This window comes from Chaetura pelagica, unplaced genomic scaffold (assembly GCF_000747805.2).
Source record: "Chaetura pelagica isolate M959 unplaced genomic scaffold, ChaPel_1.0 scaffold48, whole genome shotgun sequence".
Taxonomy (NCBI): domain Eukaryota; kingdom Metazoa; phylum Chordata; class Aves; order Apodiformes; family Apodidae; genus Chaetura; species Chaetura pelagica.
In genome coordinates this window covers 4,271,045-4,282,464 of record NW_009954241.1, presented here as the reverse complement: position 1 = coordinate 4,282,464, position 11,420 = coordinate 4,271,045, and positions in this window count along the sequence as shown.

Sequence of the window (11,420 nt, the reverse complement as noted above, 5' to 3'; positions counted from 1 at the left end):
TACAAAAACATGGAAAAACCTAAAAGTTAGCACTGTCCAGGCTGCAGAGACTTGTAAGAAAAACAATAATCAAGGAACACAGAGATAAGCAGAGGTGGAAACTGGTGTCTTTAATGATTACATTACTTTTATTTCTAATCAGAAACATAAATCCTGGTGTACTCTGTGCATATCCTTATTCATATCTGGAATAAATTTATTTGTGCTTAAAGTCCCTACACATAGGAATGAGGAAGTTGGGTCAGCACACTTATGATTCAGTTTTGGCTTAAGTTTAGCCATATTTTAAGTTAACATTTTATGATCACTTCTAGGAGTAGCAAAAGCAGCAAGAGATTCAAGAATTGTGTTTGGTTTTGATTAAGCTCAATGGTTTGCTGAAACATTTCCTTTACGTCAGATACAAAATCAGCTGTAATATTGCAGAGCTGAACAGGTTGGCATTGGGCTGTCTTGAGATAGTCCCCTAGAGATAGAAGTATAGTATGTTCCCTTCAAAAGAGTAGACCATATGTGCAAACACATCTAGATCATGACAATGCATGAGACAACACAAATATAAACTGACAAACAACTTTTTATTTCTTGTCCTGTGCTCAGAGTTCATGTGCCCAAATATCTAAGCCAGGCTTGAGAAAGTGGCAGCACTTTTCATGGTCCAGAAAGAGACAGAAACTCCTTCATCAAAGGAAAATTACTCTGATCTTTCAGCCACTTTAAGAGAAGGTTGCAACATATTTGTTGCCGACATCATGCACGTGATGAATGGGAAGATACTGTAACAAGCTGTCAGGATACATGGATATAATTCCAGTTTTTTCCTGAGTTTTATGAACTATATAGAGTCCAAGAGTGCATCACACTCTGAGGTGAACTAAGCCCATTAGCTCTCAAAAAAAGCTCTGAAGTCCTTGATTGCCCCTCAGCCCCCTAAAGATAGAAGATCAATTACAAAGTTGAGATGGAACATAAAGAAGATAGATAATTGAAGACCATCTCAAGGACAAATGTAGTGGTTGAAAAGCTTAGGACAAAGGAGAAATAGTAATGTCAGGGGGGAAAAAAGCTGCAGGAGGAGGATTAGTGAGAACAGAGGTATAGTCTGAGGAGGACAATATGTGCTTGCATTGAAACATGCAAAAGGTAAAAGGTGTGAACCAAAGAGGAATCCAGGCAGTTTCTGCCTGGAATTCTGGCAGAAACTACCTAGAATCAGGTAAGAAGCAAGATTCTCCAAACTGCAATTTGTCATGGAAGTAAGTACTTGGATAAAATTATCTTCTGATTTATTATCCATAAATCAATCACTGGTAATAAGTGAAAAATACAGTGAATATTATCCTAATTTAGCAATTTGTGTTTTTAAACAGTTCTAGGCAACCTTTCAAGACTAACATTTTACTAGAGTTTATCTGAAAGCATTTATTTCAGTTATTTTATGTTTGCTACATGACATGTAGGTGTCTGGAAGCTGGATACTCAGAAGCAGATTTCTTTCTCACTGAGGATCCAGGCATGTTCTTGCAATTTGAGCTGGAGCAACCTCAGAAAATACTGCCCTGCTCTTTCAATATTGTTTCTAAATTAAAAGTTACCACCAACAAGCTGTCAAATGAGCAGTTTGAACTATGCAGTTTTTCACTGCATTGATATGGATTAGGGATGCTTTTCGGGATGGATACTGTATCTCAGCTGACAGAATGGCAATTTTCAGCTCAGCTGGCAAGCAAAAGTTAAGAGCAGTAGCTTTTTAACTTCCTTTTGACCCACAAAACCATACAAACTTATATTTTACCTTGCTTCATTTTTAATATCATACATTTTTTCCACCCAGTGCTGCTTGTTCAAGGCCTACTGAGTGTCAGTTCTGCCTGACTAGAATCCCAAAGGGATCACAACCCTGTTAAGGCAACAAAGTACGGGACAAAAAGAATGTTTAAAAAATCATAGGCTTATAGGATAATTCAGGTTGGAAGGGATCTCAGTGGGTCATCGAGTCAACCATGGACTTTGATCCAGTTTTGTCTGCTTGCCAGAAGCAACCACCTTTATCTCAAGCATAGCTGAAGGAACAGGCTTTTATTAGTGCATATCTTGACCAGATGTGAGAGATTTTGTTGTTCTTTCTTTTCTATTTTTTCTCTAATTTTATACCTTCAAGAAAAGATAGTGCTTAAGTATTATGAATGTATTATAATCATTCTCACTGTATGCTAGTCTGTAAGCTTGATAAACCACAGATATAAACCCCACAGATAAACTGCAGATATTTTGTATCAGTTGCTGTTTTGACACATGAATTGCAAATGAAAGATTTGAATTTGTGAAAAAAAAAAAGATCACTTACGAAAGATTAAGACCAGCCATCCATTCATGATAACATTTGCATTACAGAGAGCCTGTGGCCACAGTCCTTTCCCAAGCACTTTGAGCAGTACATGCAGTAACACTTTTTAAGCTCCATTTGAACAAAAGAGAAAGTTTGTTTGCATCTCACATGACTCATTAACTCAAGAGAACCATCGTATTTCAATCAGGCTACACATGAAGAGGAATCTAATGTCACAATGAGTCTGTAGTCTTGGTTTTTTTGCAATCTTAGCTCTGTGTTCCTTAACTATCCCCACTGCTTAAGTTCATTCTACCAGATTTCTTGTATATTTATTCTACTGATTTAAGAAAATCTCTTGTTTAACCATGAACAGCAAAATACAGAAACTTACTAAAGGCAAGGAATAAATAAAGAGTATTGTTACTCATACCTGTACTATAGCAGCACTTTATCAAGAGAAACTATCTTGAGTCTTCCATCCTGAGGCATTAAAGCAAAGGTCACAATAACTTGTGTTCATGAAAGATCCATTGGCTTTTCCCACCAGCTTAAGGTGAAAATTGCAGAACCTTGGACAAAATCCAACTCAAGAAATTGCCTTCTAACTATATCAAATAATTTCTACAAATTCTACTGAGTATTTTTCTCCACTCTCAACCTTAAGCTCCTGTTGCTGGGCAGCCTTCAGTAACATGAAGGTTTTACCCAAGAGTTGTTTCAAATTTCAAACACTCCTAAATAGTTACATTTCACTAAGCATTTCAGCAACTGGGTTCAAAGGAGCCATAAAAGCTCAAGCTTTTTCTATTTGCCATCTTAGGTTAAAAAAGTAACTTCTTCTGCTAATTCAGCATTTTTCTAAACTCTACTTAAATTCACAATTGGCAATTTTTATTCCTTCTTATTTCTTTTCTCCTACAAATTATGAAAAAGAATTATTTAAGCTATCTTGTTAGTCTGGCTGTGAATTCTTACCATGAGGAAACAAAAACCTGTTTATTTGGTTTTAACACAGAACTAATGGCCAGTATGTTTTTAGTTGATTACTGTAAAACTGAATGATTTAGAGAAGGAAAATGATAAAAGGCTAGATACTTTCAGATGCCTGAAAATGCAAATAGAGAGCCCCTGAATTAGCTTGTAATGCCATTATGAGCCTGAAATTTCTGAGGAAAATAAGACCAAGGTTCTGTCTACATTATGGCTGAAGGTTTTGGAAAAATTTAATTCAGCAAAGTCACCAGAGAGCACCATCCAGGTCTGCTGTCCCACAGCAGTTTCATAGTTGAACACTGACTGCCTCTCTCCACCAGCAGCTCCTGGGCAGTGACCCCTTCTGAAGAGGCCCTGCATCCCAGCCAGCTCTGTTCCAGTAGTTTGAACAGAGTGAGGCTTATTGTCAGTGAAGGGGGGTAGGACATCTTTCTTGATGCACAAGGAGTGTCACACCGAATCACTTTTAGTAGTTTCATTTTGCAGACACATGCCTAAACCTGTTGGGAATTTAAAACAGTCCCATAAAAGTTGAATGATTTTGTACTAGAAGGTGCATGTTTTAAAGCTAGACCATTTTAAAAAACGTTCTGTTTCCACATTTCACTTGTGAATTTTCCTCTGCCGTATAATACTTAATACTGGATGAGAAAGATCTTCAGATTCTGTGAAGAAAGTATCTCCTGTGAAGACAAAGCCATTAAGGTTATTTCGGTCTGCATAGGCCTATTTCCTTCTAACTACATACATTTTTGTCCACAGTTAGTTTTAGATAATAATAATATTATTCTCTCCAAAGTGTTCAGATGACAGATCAAGTACTTATTCTATCAAACAGTTGCCATAAAATAGCCTTAAAAATGAAGATTAAAATCCTAAAAAGCCAGCCAGTGACAGTATTATAATCACATACACAGTCTTAATACAGCCATGGGCATATGCAGCTTTGAATACCATTTCCATGTACTATTTCCTCAATATAGCATCTTCTTATGATCTTAATATAATAAATTATACCCTCTAATACGTGCAGGTGATTTGGATGGGGGGAGGGAGAACTGGAGGAGTATTTTTTTGTTTAAATGGTATAATGATTGTATTTTAGAGGAGTGTTAATCTATGAGGAAGGTCCCATTTTCTAGGAAGCATTAGCCCCCAGATGCAACCCTAGTATGATACACATCAAGTTGCACACTAAACAGCCCTCTTCTCTGATGTTGTCAGGAACTGTAGTGTACTAGCTGATAATGCATGTTCTTTCACTGGTCTTCAATATTCAAGTTTATTCATTTTTTCTTTGCAACTTTAATGCTCTTCTAACCTTTTGTTTTATTGGATTTTTAAAATGTAATATATCATACACATGCTCATGAAGATTAAGAGATCCAACTAGTAATAATATTTCACAAAAACATATTTTGCTTCATAGACTGTGGAATAATTTAACAAGTATGCATACATCCCAGGAGCAATTACCTAGTTCTGCAATAGATTTCATCTGTTAGATTGTATGTCTCTTTCTATACACCTACTGTATAAACTTCTTCCAACTGATTCTCATAAAATACCTCAGTGATCATTACTAAGAGTTATATTTCTGATTTAACTGTTTCAAGCTGAACAGAATAAAGAAAATTCTGTTTTCATTTATACTTTAATGTAAAATTTGCTTAATAAACTATTATTTAGTGGAGTTCCACAAAGCATTTCATAATGGAATCTAGAACAAGAAAAGAGCCCTCAGTCATATCAAATTTACAGAAAGTTTTTCTCTAACATATCCATTCTTAGAATGTTGTTTATCTCACAGTCTTTAAACCTGCAATTATGCATATATCATAAGCTACACTGGTATTCATAACTAAACCCAAGAAAACAGACTTTCCCCCCTCTTTTATTTTGTTACCCTTCAGCAAATTATTTAAAACTTCAACTCCTTTTCTCAGAACTTATTTATTCTTTTCTCTCCTCAGTGAAGTTATAGGACTAATTTATATGCAGCAAACACATAAAAATTCCACAAGAATCTGCATAAATATTTCTCTGTCCTTTTATGCAATAGCTCATTGTTCCAGTAGATGTTTTCTCTACATTTTAAACAAAATTCACGTTCCATATTTCTTAATAAATCACTAGAGAATACCTATTAGGTAAGAGAAGAAGACGTGAGAGAAGTTAAAAATACTGACATGGGTGTCCTAAGAAAAATAAATAAGCAAATAAAGAATAACTCTTTAAACAAAAGGATCCCTTCTATCCATCTAAAAATCTAATAATCCATCTTATGCACAGTCCCACTCAACACACAACACAGATTTTTTGCTTATCAAAATCTTGAACGCTGCATAGTTTTCCACCAGAAGGGCATGCGATAAAGAACAAAGCAACATGCAGATTTCATGTTAGCAGTTTTATTGGCCTGTGCTGGAGAAAGTTGCAACCAATACATCGTATTTTTTCCTGAAGTCTGTTAATTCCCATGCCCTCAAAAACTATTATATCTGTGCTTCTGCATTAAAAAAAAAAGGATTAAAAAAAATATTAATTACTTCACTTATGGAAATACATAAACTTCTAAATTATTGTAAAGTATTGAAAGTATATGATATGGGGATATTCTTCCAATTAAACCTGGGAACTTACTTTTCATTTCCCAGTTTCAATGTTAAAATCAGGCAATGAAATTATGTTCTGTTTCCCTCTAGTGACCACTTTTATTGAAATAGGAATTCATTCAGATTTATTCTGAAGTAGCCAAACTGGAGATGACCCTTCAAGGCAACTATTTTTTCCTCTTGTAGCTAAATATGTAATTCCTGAATTGCTAGAATTTTCTGCCTATCCCTTTTCCTTCCTATTATAGACCCAAATTTTATCTAAAACAAACAAACAAGAAACTAAATAAAACCAAACAAACAAAAAAGCCCCTGAAAAAACCCAAACCAAACACCAGGCTTTTACAAGAAAACAAAGGTATTCTTCCTTTCTTAACAGCAAGAAGATACGTTTAGCTATTGCCATATGGAATAAGGAAAAACAAATGATTGTGACTTAAGGTCTACTTTCATTACTAAAATTAATCTCTCTTTGGATCCAGTAAGAAATACTAATTGAATTTAAAGAAAGAATCTTCCTTTACATTTCTTCACACAATCCCAAGATATTGTGCAGTCTATGCAATGTGCACAAGCCCAGACACCAGCACTGAGTGTGAATACTTTTTTCAAAGCCATGGTAGGCACAGTTTCCTAGATCATTCTTTTCTGATAAAACACTGATTCCCAAGACTTCCAATCAACAGGTCACCCTCAGCCCTAACAATTGTTCCCTAGACATTAGGCCTTCTTTTTAAGAAAATTTTTACGAAGTAGTATAGAGGTAATACAGAACTAAACACCTTTGTGCAGTTTAGAGATTTCCTGATCACATTTGAGATTTGGAAGACACATTCGACTGATCTTTCTAGGTATTAATGCCTTCAATCACTGTGCCTGGATAACCTCCTCCTTTAGCTAAACAAGTTAACTCAAAACTAAAGCATCAGTAATTCAGCTAAGTAGGTTTTTCGTGTTCTGCTTTCATTTCTTACTAACCCAGAAACAGCAACTCCAGGTTCAACAGAGAATTTTTTGTGCTTCCAACCCCCACTGCATTCAGTTTGCCTGCAGCCTGGATACATCTTCAACTACTAGTGAATTAAAAGTTCACATGCATCTTTCCTTGTCTCTTCTCAGGTGCTTCAGTGAAAACAGAATTTTAGGAAGCTCTTAACAGAAGATCTTTTTGCATTGAACTCATTATCTTCTGAAATGTCTTTATTTCAGTGCAACTTCCTTTTCATTCATGACTTGTATTTCCTGTCACAGTCTAAGGAATTTCTATATTAGTCTTATTTCATAAATCCATCGTATGAGATGGGAATTCAATAATATTCTAGTATTTTTTCTGCATTCTTTAGAAAGAACATTTTGTTTGAACTTCTACAGTAGTGATGAAAAAATTGACTGCAGTTGTGCAGAAGAACAGAGTTACTAAAATCTGAATTAATCATATAAAATGGAAATCCTCATTGCTTTTTAATGTGGTATCCACAAGATCTAATAAATGGTTCTCTTTGTTCTGGGTTTTGTCTTTGCTGTCATAATTTTGGGGCTTTTCTTCTCTGAGATTCTACTATTTATGGTCTACAAACTATCCTGAACATTAATGAAATAATTACATGGGTCAGAAAAGATGTTACAAATGTTTTGTGGGTTTTTTAATTCAAATCAAAACTTAACTTCAGATTTTAAGAAAAGACAGGTATATTTTTTCCTCCTTTTCAAGGGGAAAATATAGGTCATTATCTGCTGGAGAAACCTTACTGAAATCATTGGAGTTACAGCAACAGATAATTTGACTCAGAAGGTACCAGCATTTGAATGTTGCAATACTGCCCAATTTAATTATTTAAGCAGACATGTCTATATATCTTGTTCAGCACTCACTGAAAAGTAAAACAAAGGACATGTTTCACTGTGTATCAAGGGTATACTGTTATTCTTCTGATTCCCAGGAGGTGGAAGAATAAAGACCTGCTAAAATGTGAAAGGTAAAAGGATGCTGTCATGTTTTGGGTCTAGTCACAAAGTCCAGGTGGATGAGGAATTTTCTGGGGCAATCAGCAAAAACACTGAAGAGGTTTCACAGAACAGGTTTGTGCTGGAACTCTTTAATTATCCAGACAACTACTGGAAAAAGAAGGTAGTGGGGACGTAGTGGCGGCAAAGCCTTGAAATGTCCTGGTGACATTTTTGTTTCTATAGAAAGTGAAAAGAAACAAGCAAAGGGAAAGGTCTTTTGGCTGTTTCTGACCAGCCTGGAAGAACTGGTTGAGAATGTGCAAATGCAAAGTAACTTGTCTGAGAGTGACCATGAAATAGATGACAGAAATAACTGTCCTCAGACAGCTAGAAAGGAGAATACAAACATCATAAATCATGGAGCTTAGGACAGCAGATAGAAATAAACAGTGGAACACAAAAGTGTTAGTTTTTTACATAACCTCAGTAAGAAAGAGAAAAAGAATTGGGGACAGCTGGTGGTGCTGTTAAAAACAACAACAAAATACATTGTGAAGGACCATACACATAAAAACAAACAAAAAAACCCCAACCTACTCCAACTGTAAATAAAGGGACAACTCACAGGTGCAAAATATACTGAACTAGAGTATTGACAGTTTAGTGATGAAATCAGAAAGGCAAACCATAATTAAATAACATACAATATGGGAGCAAATGCTCTATATTTATGTTATTAGCAGTAAAAGATTAAGAAAATTGTTGATCTATTCCTTAACAGGAATCTGGAGATGGTCACAGTCTTACATGACATCTTTGCTTCTGTCTTCACTAAAAATGTCAACTGTGATCTTACAGCTAACAAAATTAGCAGCAGAGACAGAGGGATGAGTAACAAAACAAAATCAGTGACAGACTAGAAAACAGGTAAATGAGAGGTTTTAAGATAAGATAGGCGCACTGAGAATTCTCTGTGGGTATATTCCTAAAGCCAGCTCTTTATCACAGGGCTGATAAATAATTACCATTTGAAAACTTGTCAGAAATAAGTAAGGCTCCACAAAACTGGGAAATAGCAACTCCTATATTTTTTAAAAAAGGAAAAGAGGAGAGCAGGAAAGAGGAGAGAAAACTACTCAGCTTAATTTCAGTTCTGGAAAAATCTTGGAACAAATGATCTAATAAATAATTCACAAATACCCAAAAGACAGCAAAGACATAGGGTACTGCCAACACAGACCTTTCAGTATCAAATCATACTAAATGAATCAAATTCTCTGTAAGGGAAAATGATCAGAATTGTTAAGATGTAGCAATGGAAAATAAGTAGACAAAAATAACCATAATAATTCAAAAATAATATTAAAAAAAAGAACAAAATTTCACTGCACTGAGTATCCTTTCTCTGAGAGAAGCCACTAGCAGGTGTCAGGGAAGAACATGAAAAAATATGGGAAGTATATACTTAACTTTCCTGCACTAGGCTGCCCTGGTTTCAACAACTATACAGCTTAATGACTTTCGACAACTATGCTGGCCTTTTTCATTCTAAATGAAAGGATATTTTCAAAAAAATTCTGCAGAATCTGCTATTATACTATATTTTCATAAACAACTTGCATGACATTATAGATAGAATATACTTCTTAAACATGGAGATAGTACCGAAACACGAGAAGTTTCAAGCACTGAAAGGCAGAGGACTACAGCTCCAAATAATGTTGACAGGTTAGAGAACTCTCCTGCATCCAGTGGAATATGTTTTCAGCTACAAACACTGCTCCTCAAGAATAGTTCTAGGCCATCTGGAAGAAGTTAAGAGAGCAGTAAGAATGATGGAATCCAAAAAAACATTTTTCAAGAAAGGTTGATGGAGTCTTTTAATCTAAAGGAGAGAAATCTGAAAGGAGATTCAAGTTGTCAACCGGACAAAGAGTAACAGCAAGGAAGAGACAAAACACAGTTCACCAGGGCCACTAGGGACAAAGCAAGACATTCACACTTAAATATTGACAAGGAAAATTTAAAGCCGGACACTAGAAAAACTTCTGAACAACTAGAGTTGTCCACAAAACAGCTCGGTCTCCATCGCTGATGTTTGTTAGGCAAAAATTAGGCAAACACCTATCAAAAAAGGCTTAGGCATAAATGACACAGCTTCAGGTAAGGGGAGTGAGGGAAGGATGGAGGGTCACCCTGTGTCCCTTCCTGCTTTATTTTCTCTGAACTTATGAGTTTAATTTCTCTATACTTCTGGATAAAGGCAAATAACTACTAGAAAAAATTGACAGTGGAGGTAGTAGATTATAAGATACTTCTAGTTATATTTGAAGATATGAATCCTTCCTATGTAATATACTGCCTTGCAACAGAAGATTATTTGGCTTTATGCAGAAATTACTCACAATGACTTTACAGTTTTTAGTCTGAAGGTTGTATCTAACTGGCTGTAATGCTATCTTCTCACCTTAGCATTTGGAAAAGTACAAATAGGTTAACTCAAATATTGTCTCAGTGTAGTATCAAAGATACTACTGAATTTTTCTTTCAGGGTGTTGTACTGCAATGTCATACAAAAGTCTCTGAAAGAACAAGAAGCAGTGGTCTCAAACTGAAATACAAGAAATTCCATTCAAACTTCAGAAGAAAGCTCTTTAACTCTGACAGTGGTCAGATAGTGCAACACATTGCCTAGAGATGCTGTGGAGCCTCCATACTTGGCGATATTAAACACCCTGAGCAACCTGGTGTAGTTAATGCTGCTTTGAGTAGTGGTTTGGAGTGCAGAGTCTCCTGAGGCCCCTCCTAACGTCAACCTGCTGTGATGCTCTGAGATCCTATGAATCCTAGATTGCAACTACATTAAATGCATCTATTACAGGTCAATCAAGCAAAAACTCTGAAGCATTCAAGAATGAAAGCAAAATAAATTACATGAAGAGCATTTTCTCTTCTCCCGTGGTCCACATGGATTTTTTTCTTCTGCTGCATCCTAATTATTTTTGTTCCAACTAGATGGTTTTTCTAATAAAAATTAGGCTGTTTTCTGCTGTCAAGAATGTGGAAAATGGATCTGGTGAGAGCCAAGTTACAAGCTTTGTAATATGTCCCTCTATTTATACCCAATAAGCAGTGATGCAAAAAAGCATAAGAATGCTTGGTAAAAAGAGGAACATGATAAGATGCTCCACATGAACTGGAAGTTATAGAGACCAACTTAGCACAGTATTTTAGAATAGATAATATGAAATTACAGGTCAGAAAAAAAAAAAAAAAGAAGTTCACAACAGAATATTCTTAAAAGTAAAATGAACAAAACACTGGAAATGTTCTTTGTGCATATAAAGATAGGGAATGGAGGCAAAACCAGAAGGAAACAAGTGCCACAGCCCAGTGAAGGATGCTGACAGGTTCTAGACCCTCACCACAGAAATCTGGAGTTTTGCCATATGACACTCACATCTTGTGACTGATATAAACCAAATAAACCACAGACATAGCACAAAAAACCTCTTCCCATGATATAAAGAAGA